A 13,611-nucleotide genomic window follows, 5' to 3' on the forward strand; every position below is an offset into this window, starting at 1 on the left:
CCGACCCCACGGGAGCGCGCATCAGGATCAAATTTGTATCGCAAGCTGCCTAGCACCATGAGATATGCACTAACTTTTCATAAGATTGTGACTATATAGTCAAAATCTCACAGATTTATCTCACCGTGTGTACACACCCTAACCCTAACCTTCCCCTCCTGCAGCCTAACTCTAACCCTCCCCTCCTGCAGCCTAACCCTAACCCTCCCCTCCTGCAGCCTAACTAGGGAGGCCAATCCCGGGCCGTTTTTTCAATCCCGGGATTCGGGATTGAAAAACGATCAATCCCGGGATTCCGGGATTGCAGTAGGGATCAGTGAAGAAGGGTGTAGGGAGCAGCGCTGGAGGATAGGTAGCGGTGCGGGAGGGTGTAGGTAGCGGCGGGGAAGGGAGGGAGGGTGTAGGTAGCAGTGCAGGAGGGTGTAGGTAGCTGGGCGGGAGGGTGTAGGTAGCGGTGCGGAGGGTGTAGGTAGCTGGGCGGGAGGGTGTAGGTAGCTGGGCGGGACGATGTACAGTAGGTAGCGGGGAGGGTTGGTAGCGGCGCGGGAGGGAGGGTGGGTGTAAGTAATACCACTTACTATTAGGCGGGCACCAGCCATGGACACACTGAACGTGGCGGCATTTCAAACGAAGCGCCGGACGCCAGCCAACCAGAGCTGGCAGACCAGCAGCCAATCAGGGAAGCGGCCGCAGCAGTCGCTCCTGATTGGCTGCCGCGGCAGCTTCCCTGATTGGCTGCCGGTCCGCCAGCTCTGATTGGCTGGTGGCCGGCGCCACATCTGAAGTGCCGCCGCGTTCAGCGTTCGTCTATGGCTGCCGCCCGCCTAAGTGTACATAGTATTACTTACACACATTCCCTCCCGCACATGCGCAGTGTAATCCCGTGAATCCCGGGATTGGATGCTCCAATCCCGGGATTCAAATCCCGGCATTTTTGGGCCCAAATCCCGGGATTGGCCTCCCTAAGCCTAACCCTCCTGCAGCCTAACTCTCCCCACCAGCAGCCTAACCCTCCCCTCCTGCAGCCTAACCCTAACCCTCCCCTCCTGCAGCCTAGCCCTAACCCTCCCCTCCTGCAGCCTAGCCCTAACCCTCCCCTCCTGCAGCCTAGCCCTAACCTTCCCCTCTTGCAGCCTAACCCTAACCCTCCCCTCCTGCAGCCTATTCCTACCTCTCCCATCCAGCACCCTAACCTTCTCCTCCTGCAGACTAGCCCCAACCCTCCCCACCAGCAGCCTAACCCTCCCCACCAGCAGCCTATCCCTAACCCTCCCCTCCTGCAGCCTAGCCCTCCCATCCTGCAGCCTAACCCTAACTCTCACATCCAGCAGCCTAACCCTAACCTTCCCATCCTGCAGCATGACCCTCCCATCCTACAGCCTAGCCTTAACCCTCCTATCTTGCAGCCTAACTAACCCTAACCTTCCAATCCGTCAGCCTAACCTTAACCCTACCCTCCTGCAGCCTCTCTCCACCAGCAGCCTAGCTCCAACCCTCCCCACCAGCAGCCTATCCCTAACCCTCCACTCCTGCAGCCTAACCCTAACCCTCCCCTCTTGCAGCCTAACCCTCCCCACCAGCAGCCTAACCCTAACTCTCCCATCCCGCAGCTTAACCCTAACCCTCGCCTCCTGCAGCCTAGCCCTCCCATCCTGTAGCTTAACCCTCCCACCAGCAGCCTAACCCTCCTATCCTGCAGCCTAACCCTAACCTTCCCCTCCTGCAGCCTAACCCTAACCTTTCCCTCCTGCAGCCTAACCCTAACCATCCCCTCCAGCAGCCTAAAACTAACCTTCCCTTCCTGCAGTCTAGCCCTAACCCTCCCCAGCAGCAGCCTAATCCTAACTCTCCCATCCAGCAGCCTAACCCTCACCTCCTGCAGCCTAACACTAATGCCTAACCTTCCTCTCCCATAGCCTAACATTAACTTTTCCATCCAGCAGCCTAACCCTCCCCTACTGCAGCCTAACCCTCCCCTGCTGCAGCCTAACCTTCCCCTCCTGCAGTCTAACCAAAAGCTTCCCCTACTGCAGCCTAACCCTAACCTTCCCCTCCTGCAGTCTAACCCTAACCCTCCCCACCAGCATCCTAACCTTAACCCTCCCCACCAGCATCCTAACCCTAACCTTCCCCTCCTGCAGCCTAACCCTCCCCACCAGCAGCCTAACCCTAACCTTCCCATCCTGCAGCCTAACGCTAACATAGTAACATTGGCCCTCATTCCGAGTTGTTCGCTCGCTAGATGCTTTTAGCAGCATTGCACACGCTAAGCCGCCGCCTACTGGGAGTGAATCTTAGCTTAGCAGAATTGTGAACAAAAGATTAGCAGAATTGCGAACAGAAATTTCTTTGCAGTTTCTGAGTAGCTCGGGACTTACTCTGCCACTGCGATCAGTTAAGTCAGTTTCGTTCCTGGTTTGACGTCACAAACACACCCAGCGTTCGCCCAGACACTCCCCCGTGTTTCTCCAGCCACTCCCGCGTTTTTCCCAGAAACGGCAGCGTTTTTCCGCACACACCCATAAAGCGGCCAGTTTCCGCCCAGAAACACCCACTTCCTGTCAATCACACTCCGATCACCAGAACGATGAAAAATCCTCGTTATGCCGTGAGTAAAATACCTAACTTTTGAGTAAAATAACTAACCGCATGCACTCTGCGAACCTTGCGCATGCGCAGTAAGCGACTAATCGCAATATAGCGAAACTCGGCAACGAGCGAACAACTCGGAATGAGGGCAATAGTATCTAAGGTTGAAAAAAGACAATTGTCCATCGGGTTCAACCTATTTGTGGTCTCCTATGCACGATTATTTTGTAGAAAATTTTGACTGAAGTTGATGACTGCCGTTACGTTTTACCCCTCTTTTTTATAATAACCAAAGTGCGTGACTATGCCCCGTAACCCTGGATATCCTTATCCATTAGGAATTTATCTAACCCATTCTTAAAGGTGTTGACTGAGTCGGCCATTACAACTCCATCAGGCAGGGAATTCCAAACACGTATCGTCCTTACCGTAAAAAAGCCTTTACGCCGTATTGTGCGGAATCTCCTCTCCTCTAACCTGAGCGAGTGTCCACGAGTTCTCTGTGTTGATCTAACCAAAAACAGGTCCTGCGCAAGATCTCTATATTGTCCCCTTATATATTTGTAAATGTTGATCATGTCCCCTCTTAATCTCCTCTTTTCCAGTGTAAACATGCCTAGTCTTGCAAGCCTTTCCTCGTATTCCAGCGTCTCTATACCCTTAATTAGTTTGGTCGCCCGCCTTTGAACCTTTTCTAGCTCCAGGATATCCTTTTTGTAGTAAGGTGCCCAGAATTGTACACAGTATTCAAGGTGTGGCCTCACAAGTGATTTATATAACGGGAGTATAATACTCTCGTCCCTAGCATCAATTCCCTGTTTTATGCATGCTAATATCTTATTAGCCTTCTTTGCTGCAGTCCTACTTTGGGTACTACGGCTTAGTTTGCTATCTATGAGGACACCTAAGTCCTTTTCCAGTACAGAATCCCCTAATTTTACCCCATTTAGTAGGTAGGTGTTATTTTTGTTCTTGTTACCACAGTGCATTACCTTACACTTGTCTGTATTGAAGCGCATTCTCCATTTCGCTGCCCAAGCTTCTAATTTAACTAAGTCATTCTGAAGCGACTCAGCATCCCCCTCCGCATTTATAACTTTACACAATTTGGTATCATCTGCAAAAATTGACACCATGCTCTCTAGACCTTCTGTTAGGTCGTTAATGAAAATATTGAACAATAGCGGTCCTAATACTGAGCCTTGCGGCACACCACTTAGCACTTCAGTCCAAGTTGAAAAAGATCCATTAACCACTACGCGCTGCTCCCTATTATCTAACCAGTTTTTGACCCAGTGCATATTGTGCTTCCTAGCCCTGATTCTTCTAGCTTGTAGATAAGTCTCATGTGTGGTACAGTGTCGAACGCTTTGGCAAAATCTAAAAAGATTACATCCATCTCTTTACCCTGATCTAGGTTTGCGCTTACTGTTTCATAAAAGCCAAGTAAGTTGGTTTGACAGGATCTGTCCTTCATAAACCCATGTTGATTCCTTTTAATGACCTTATTGACTTCAAGGAACTTCTGAATACTATCTCTTAGAATACCTTCCAATACTTTCCCCACTATAGATGTAAGACTAACTGGTCTATAATTACCTGGTTCAGCTTTACTTCCATTTTTGAATATAGGCACTACTTCCGCTATACGCCAGTCTTTGGGAACCATACCTGATATTACTGAATCCTTAAAGATCAAAAATAGCGGTTTTGCAAGTTCAGAGTGAAGCTCCATTAGAACCCTTGGGTGAATACCATCGGGACCTGGTGACTTATCAATCTTTAAATGTTTTAATCGGTCACAGACTACTTCCTCGCTTAAATAAGTACCTATCAGTGGATATTCTCATTATTGAGATAGTGTGTTAGTCCCTGAATTGGGTCCTCTCTAGTAAATACTGTTGAAAAAAATAATTTAGTGTGTCCGCTATGTCATTATCATTTTTGCTTAAGACTCCCAACTTGTCTTTTAAAGGGCCTATACTCTCCTTCTTTAATCTCTTGCTATTAATGTATTTAAATAATTTTTTGGGATTCGCTTTGCTTTCCTTTGCTACTAGTTTTTCAGTTTCTACTTTAGCCACTCTTATTTCCTTTTTGAATATTTTGTTACATTCCTTATAGTGCTGAAATGACTCTGCTTGTCCCCCAGTCAGATTTGTATTTTTTAAATGCTCGCCTTTTCTTGCCCATAAGTTCCTTTATCTTTTTGTTAAGCCACATCGGTTTATGATTTTTATTCCTTTTTTTGCTGCTCGTAAGAATAAATTTGAGTGTATTTTTAGCTAGCAGGAATTTTTGAACCTCTCATTTCTCCGTAGTATTTTTTCCTAAAAACAAACCTTCCCATTCAATATCCCTGAAAAATACCCTCATCTTTTCAAAATTGGCTTTGCTAAAGTTTAGAGTCCTAGTTGAGCCAGTATAGGGCTGTTTATGGAAACTGATATTGAATGTCACCAGTTTCCTATGGGTTCCCCTACTATAATACCTGATACCAAATCCCCATTGTTTGTTAATACCAGGACTAAGATTGCATTGTACCTAGTTGGTTCCTCAATTAGTTGAACTAAGTAGTTATCATTAAGTGTGTTTAAAAACATATTGCCCCTAGCAGCATCACATGAATCGTTTTTCCAGTTTATCTCTGGATAGTTAAAATCTCCCATCACTACTATATCTCCTACTCCTGCTGCTCTTTCAATTTGCTTTAGAAACCATTCCTCAGGCGGCCTATAGCATACACTACACCCAATACTAACTTTTTTATTCCTTTTTCCCTGCATGCAATTTTTACCCATAATGTCTCGACAGTGTCTACAGTCCCCTCCTGAATATCTTCCCGTATATCAGGTTTTAAAAACGGCTTTACGTAAAGACACACCCCTCCACCCTTTTTATTTAGTCTGTCTCTCCTAAACAGTGTATAGCCCTCTAGATTGACTGTCCAATCATGAGATTCGTCCCACCAACTTTCAGTAATGCCTATAATATCATACTGTTTGCTTGCTGCAAGTATTTCTAGTTCACCCTTTTTACCAGTAATGCTTCTGGCGTTTACATACATACAACTAAGATAAGTATTTTCCCTTGCGTTAGGGACATCTTTCACCTTACGTAGCAATGATGACCTGTAATCGTCATTGGTTAGTGCTTTGGTAAAATCTCTTTTAGTACCCATGTTAGTAACCTTGCCGCCTGCTCTTACCCTCCCCCCAACTTCTCCCCCATTTCGTTTACTACCGCCATCCTCACTATTCTCACTGCATGACCCGTAGTTTCTAGCTAAACCCTCCCCCCAGGCTCCTAGTTTAAAATCTCCTCCAACCTTCTAACCATCCTTCCCCCCAGCACCGCTACCCCCTCCTCAGTCAGGTGCAATCCGTCACGACAAAAGAGATGGCGCCTGACTGAGAAGTCCGCCCAGTGTTCCAGGAACACAAACCCCTCTTTCCTGCACCAATCCCTAAGCCACACATTTACCTCCCTAATCTCCCTCTGCCTCCCTGGACTAGCGCGTGGCACGGGTAATAATTCCGAGAATATTACCTTAGATGTCCTTGCCTTAAGTTTCTATCCTAAGTCCCTATAGTCTTTCTTAAGGACATCCCACCTTCCGCTAACTTTGTCATTGGTGCCAACATGCACCAAGACCGCCAGGTCTTTCCCAGCCCCTCCCAACAATCTATCTACCCGGTCCGCGATGTACCGTACCCGAGCACCCGGGAGACAACAGACTGTACGGTGATCACGGTCCCGATAGCAGATTGCCCTATCTGCCTTCCTGATGATAGAATCCCCTACCACCACCATCTGACTAGGTACCTCACTATCTTTTATCCCAACCGCGCCAGAGGGACCGCTCCTCTGGATGCTAGAGGGAGCAGTCTCCTCCGGCACCGTCATTTCTTCACTATCATCGTCCGATTCCTCGTCCAGTCGGGCAAATTTGTACGGGTTTGATAGTTCGGAGATGTCGAGCCTCCCCCTCTTTTTCTTCCTTCTAACTGTGACCCAGCTGGCTACCTGATCATCATCCTCTTCTACCAGTGACCCCTCCCGCAACTCCTCCACCGTTCTGTCTAAACTTCGCTCGAGATTGTGAATCTCCCTCAGTCACGTAACGGTTTGCTCTAGATCAGTTACCTGGGCTTCCAGGGCAACCGTTCGCACACACCTCGTGCAGATGTAATCACACTGGGCCGGTAGCTCCAGGTGTGCATACATCTTGCACGACATGCACTGAGTGAGGTCCCCAATCACAGCCCCTCCCATATTGTTTGTAAGGTCTAACTCCCTGTTACTCTCAAAGAAAAAGCAGCAAAAAGAAAAAGTAGAAGACAAACAATCTCACTTATACAATAATTAAGCTTCCCCTTCTGCAGCCTAACCCTAACCCTCCTGCAGCCTAACTCTAACCTTCCCCTATTGCAGCCTAACCTCCTGCAGCCTAATCCTAACTCTCCCATCCAGCAGCCTAACCTTCTCCTCCTGCAGCCTAGCCCTAACCCTCCTGCAGCCTAACCCTAACCCTCCTGCAGCCTAACTCTCCCCACCAGCAGCCTAACCCTCCCCTCCTGCAGCCTAACCCTAACCCTCCCCTCCTGCAGCCTAACTCTCCCCACCAGCAGCCTAACCCTCAAGTCCTGCAGCCTAACCCTAACCCTCCGGCAGCCTAACTCTCCCCACCAGCAGCCTAACCCCCCCCCCCTCCTGCAGCCTAACCCTAACCCTCCCCTCCTGCAGCCTAACTCTCCCTACCAGCAGCCTAACCCTCAAGTCCTGCAGCCTAACCCTAACCCTCCCCTCCTGCAGCCTAACCCTAACCCTCCCCTCCTGCAGCCTAACCCTAAGCTTCCCCTCCTGCAGCCTAACCCTAACCCTCCCCTCCTGCAGCCTAACCCTAACCCTCCCCTCCTGCAGCCTAACCCTAACCCTCCTGCAGCCTAACTCTAACCACCAGCAGCCTAACCCTCCACTCCTGCAGCCTAACCCTAACCCTCCCCTTCTGCAGCCTAACCCTCCCTACCAGCAGCCTACTCCTAAAGGGCCCCATACACTACAACAATCTCATGTCGGAGGTGATCGCAGGCGATCATCCCGGCAGCCTCCCGGGGGGGCAGGATCGGCCAAGATACATCGTATGCTGTCCATTTGCATACGATATATCTTGGCGTTCCTGGCCGATCCCAAGCCATGCCCCCAGGTCGGACAAGATTGAATGTGCAGCACATTCAATCTGGAGGATCCAATCCGATGCTCACAGGAACAGATCGGTTCGGGAACACCTCTAAAATGCCTGATTTCAGCCGATATATCGGGCCGAATGCCCGAATTGGGCTGAAATCGGGCATTATCGCTCTAGTGCATGGGGCCCTTAACTCTCCCATCCAGCAGCCTAACCCTAACCTTTTGCAGCCTAACCCTCCCATCCTGCAGCCTAACCCTAATTCTCACATCCAGTAGCCTAACCCCAACCTTCTTATCCTGCAGCCTAACCTTCCCCTCCTGAAGCCTAACCCTAACCCTCCCCACCAGCAGCCTAACCCTAACCTTCCCCTCCTGCAGCCCAGCCCTAACCTTCCCACCCCTGCAGCCTAACCCTCCCATCCTGCAGCCTAACCCTAACCCTCCTCACCAGCAGCCTAACCCTCCCATCCTGCAGCCTAACCCTAACTCTCTGCTCTGTGCAGAATGTCGACATTTCATGTTGATATTCTGCAGATGTTGACATATTCTTTGTCGACAATTTTATCAAAGTATACATAGTGACGGCATCCCAAGGTGAGGTCCTGCTTTGTTTGCGGAGTATTTTCTTCTTGGGAATAAGAATATTTAGTTCCCTCATGTAGGGTATAACTATGAAGTATGAATCCATGTGGTTGATTAATGTTATTGGATAGCCACATCAATATAGAATATTGTGGTCCTTACATTCTCAGTGCTGGTACATACATGGGGGTAAATTTACTTAGGTGGGAGATTTTTAGAACTGATGTTGCCCATGGCAACCAATCAGATTCTACTTACCATTTATCTAGCTGCTTCTAGCAGATAATAGATATAATCTGATTGGTTGCTATGGGCAACATCACCAGTTCTAAAAATCTCCCACCTTAGTAAATTTACCCCATGGTGTCTCATATTAAGCTTATAAGATGACAGATCTGGAAAGTCTGGCACTTCGTATTCCGGATGGCTAGCCTGTGGGTCCCAATGCTGGCTGTAAGCAGGGTTAACCCTCCAGGTTATAAATGAGATTAGTTCTGTCTCTTATTGGGAGAAATCCATCCAGCATTTTGAGCAGAAATGGCGCTCGCTCCTCTGTGGAAATTTCCTGTAGTATCTCCCTATTCTTTATTATTCACCCTGTAGTAAGACTGTGCATGAATTACAGCAGTCCTGTCGTTACCTGTAGAGCTTTGCGCACAAGCCGTGCTGCACCCCAGATGACTTTTCCTTCGTTTTTATATCTGGCTTTTCTCATCCACACCTATCCATTTTCATGTTTCAGGACCGTACATATTTTGTATACCCTGCACCCCAACATTATATACACCCCTAAATTGTTCACCTCTCCTCTTCAGCCTTCCCATAATAACACAATCAATTCTACTGCCACCTCTGTCACACATTTTATCTTGCTTTTAAGCACCGCAGTGCAGTCATTTTATATCGAAGTGACATATTCTGGAGTTTATCTGAGAGGAGGTCACTGCTCTGTGTGCAGTGTAACGGCAGCACTATACAGTATACGCAGTATACGCCTGCTATGTTACTTCTGCTACAGTTATGCCTGGCATACACTATTAAAATGTTCTTTGCATTTACCATCAGTACAATTATTCTGCTAGTTCATGTACAATGTGCATGTTCGGTAAAGATTGTGGTTTAAACTTTGTTGTGGCCACCAGAGCAGGCTGGCTCATAATGTAACATGGAGGATTAACAAACAAGATTCTACGGGGTATATTTACTAAAAGTTGATTTTGTTCAACGTTGAACGATTTTGCTCGATGTTGGGTCAATTTTTTTAATTGATATTGTGTTTCAGGGTCTAAGGGGGACATTTACTAAGCAGTGATAAGAGCGGAGAAGTAAGCCAGTGGAGAAGTTGCCCCATCCACCAATCAGCAGCTCTGTATAATTTTATAGTTTGCAAATTATAGCTGTTACTTCAGTGCTGATTGGTTGCCATGGGTAACTTCCCCACTGGCTCACTTCTCCACTCTTATCACTGCTTAGTAAATTTCCCCCTATATCACACATTTACTAAGAGATTCTTTTTGACACCCTTTTAAAAAAAATATGTAAAAAATAATCTGTTAGTAAATGTGAGATTTAAGGGTATATTTACTAAAAATCGATCTGGGTCGATTTTTGGTGATGATTGCTCAATGTTTGGTCCTATTTTGTATTTCAGGGTCTAAATTCCACATTCACTAACAGATTTTTTTTTTTACATTGTTTAAAAATAAAAAAATGTCAAAAATCATCTGTTGGGAAATGTGTGATTTAGGGGTCTATTTACTAAGCTCTGGATGGATGTAAAGTGGACGGAGATAAAATACCAACCAACCAGCTCCTGTCATTTTTCAAATCCAGCCTGTGACATGACAGGTAGGAGCTGATTGGCTCCATCCAAGGCTTAGTAAATAGACCACTATGACCCTTAACCCATTTTGGCACAGGTGGGCAGTTTTCTACCCATTTTTCAAGATTTTTTGTGGGATGACTAATTTTGATTCAATTAAGAAAAATCTGGTGGAATTTTCTCTCTCTCGATATAATGAAAAAATATTGAAGTGCTAGGTAGAAAACTACCCACCTGGGCCGAAATGGGTTAAACACAATAGATCAAAAATCAGTTATCGTCGACCAAAGCGGACAAAAATATACCCCCAAAAGAGAACAAACTGTCACACATTAAGAACACAGTGGTGAGAAAGAGAACTACACCATTGATTGCCATTTGTCCTATTTTTAATATGTTTTCTTTTACATGTTTATAAATGACTAAGGGCTTGTACTATCCGCTGCACCCAAGTGATGACTCTGATTCTTGGTAAATTGATAGGCTGCATGGTCATAAATGTTAATTCAGCCCAGGAACGAGCTACCTCCTGTAGATACACTTTAATTAGCTTAATGAAACTTAAAAAGTAATCAAAATCTGTACACGGAGACACATGAATCCAGTGTTTTTTAATACATTTTGTACTGCATTCTATTACCTTGAACAAAACAAAGTTTGATTGAAAAAAAAATAAGAATTTACTTACCGATAATTCTATTTCTCGGAGTCCGTAGTGGATGCTGGGGTTCCTGAAAGGACCATGGGGAATAGCGGCTCCGCAGGAGACAGGGCACAAAAAGTAAAGCTTTCCGATCAGGTGGTGTGCACTGGCTCCTCCCCCTATGACCCTCCTCCAAGCCTCAGTTAGGTACTGTGCCCGGACGAGCGTACACAATAAGGGAGGAATTTTGAATCCCGGGTAAGACTCATACCAGCCACACCAATCACACCGTACAACTTGTGATCAAAACCCAGTTAACAGTATGATAACAGAGGAGCCTCTGAAAGATGGCTTCCTAAACAATAACCCGAATTAGTTAACAATAACTATGTACAATTATTGCAGATAATCCGCACTTGGGATGGGCGCCCAGCATCCACTACGGACTCCGAGAAATAGAATTATCGGTAAGTAAATTCTTATTTTCTCTATCGTCCTAGTGGATGCTGGGGTTCCTGAAAGGACCATGGGGATTATACCAAAGCTCCCAAACGGGCGGGAGAGTGCGGATGACTCTGCAGCACCGAATGAGAGAACTCCAGGTCCTCCTTAGCCAGAGTATCAAATTTGTAAAATTTTACAAACGTGTTCTCCCCTGACCACGTAGCTGCTCGGCAAAGTTGTAATGCCGAGACCCCTCGGGCAGCCGCCCAAGATGAGCCCACCTTCCTTGTGGAGTGGGCCTTAACAGATTTAGGCTGTGGCAGGCCTGCCACAGAATGTGCAAGTTGGATTGTGCTACAGATCCAACGAGCAATCGTCTGCTTAGACGCAGGAGCACCCATCTTGTTGGGTGCATACAATATAAACAACGAGTCAGATTTTCTGACTCCAGCTGTCCTTGCAATATATATTTTTAATGCTCTGACAACGTCCAGTAACTTGGAGTCCTCCAAGTCACTTGTAGCCGCAGGCACTACAATAGGCTGGTTCAGATGAAATGCTGACACCACCTTAGGGAGAAAATGCGGACGAGTCCGCAGTTCTGCCCTGTCCGAATGGAAAATCAGATATGGGCTTTTGTAAGATAAAGCTGCCAGTTCTGACACTCTCCTGGCCGAAGCCAGGGCTAGTAACATGGTCACTTTCCATGTGAGATATTTTAAATCCACCTTTTTTAGTGGTTCAAACCAATGAGATTTTAGAAATTCCAAAACCACATTGAGATCCCACGGTGCCACTGGAGGCACCACAGGAGGCTGTATATGCAGCACTCCCTTAACAAAAGTCTGGACTTCAGGAACTGAAGCCAATTCTTTTTGAAAGAAAATCGACAGGGCCGAAATTTGAACCTTAATAGATCCCAATTTGAGACCCATAGACAATCCTGATTGCAGGAAATGTAGGAATCGACCCAGTTGAAATTCCTCCGTCGGAGCACTCCGATCCTCGCACCACGCAACATATCTTCGCCAAATGCAGTGATAGTGTTGCACGGTTACTTCCTTCCTTGCTTTAATCAAAGTAGGAATGACTTCTTCCGGCATGCCTTTTTCCTTTAGGATCCGGCGTTCAACCGCCATGCCGTCAAACGCAGCCGCGGTAAGTCTTGAAACAGACAGGGACCCTGCTGAAGCAAGTCCCTCCTTAGAGGTAGAGGCCACGGATCTTCCGTGATCATCTCTTGAAGTTCCGGGTACCAAGTCCTTCTTGGCCAATCCGGAACCACTAGTATCGTTCTTACGCCTCTTTGCCGTATAATTCTCAATACTTTTGGTATGAGAGGCAGAGGAGGAAACACATACACCGACTGGTACACCCAAGGCGTTACCAGCGCGTCCACAGCTATTGCCTGCGGATCTCTTGACCTGGCGCAATACCTGTCCAGTTTTTTGTTGAGGCGAGACGCCATCATGTCCACCATTGGTCTTTCCCAACGGGTTACCAGCATGTGGAAGACTTCTGGATGAAGTCCCCACTCTCCCGGGTGAAGGTCGTGTCTGCTGAGGAAGTCTGCTTCCCAGTTGTCCACTCCCGGGATGAACACTGCTGACAGTGCTATCACATGATTCTCTGCCCAGCGAAGAATCCTTGCAGCTTCTGCCATTGCACTCCTGCTTCTTGTGCCGCCCTGTCTGTTTACATGGGCGACTGCCGTGATGTTGTCCGACTGGATCAACACCGGTTTTCCTTGAAGCAGAGGTTCTGCCTGGCTTAGAGCATTGTAGATTGCTCTTAGTTCCAGAATGTTTATGTGAAGAGACGTTTCCAGGCTCGTCCACACTCCCTGGAAGTTTCTTCCTTGTGTGACTGCTCCCCAGCCTCTCAGGCTGGCGTCCGTGGTCACCAGGATCCAATCCTGTATGCCGAATCTGCGGCCCTCCAATAGATGAGCACTCTGCAACCACCACAGAAGAGATACCCTTGTCCTTGGAGACAGGGTTATCCGCTGGTGCATCTGAAGATGCGACCCTGACCATTTGTCCAACAGATCCCTCTGAAAAATTCGTGCATGGAATCTGCCGAATGGAATTGCTTCGTAAGAAGCCACCATTTTTCCCAGGACTCTTGTGCATTGATGTACAGACACCTTTCCTGGTTATAGGAGGTTCCTGACAAGCTCGGATAACTCCTTGGCTTTTTCCTCCGGGAGAAAAACCTTTTTCTGAACCGTGTCCAGAATCATCCCTAGGAACAGCAGACGAGTTGTCGGCATTAACTGGGATTTTGGAATATTCAGAATCCAGCCGTGCTGTTTTAGCACTTCTTGAGACAGTGCTAATCC

This window comes from Pseudophryne corroboree, chromosome 7 (genome assembly GCF_028390025.1).
Source record: "Pseudophryne corroboree isolate aPseCor3 chromosome 7, aPseCor3.hap2, whole genome shotgun sequence".
Taxonomy (NCBI): Eukaryota; Metazoa; Chordata; class Amphibia; order Anura; family Myobatrachidae; genus Pseudophryne; species Pseudophryne corroboree.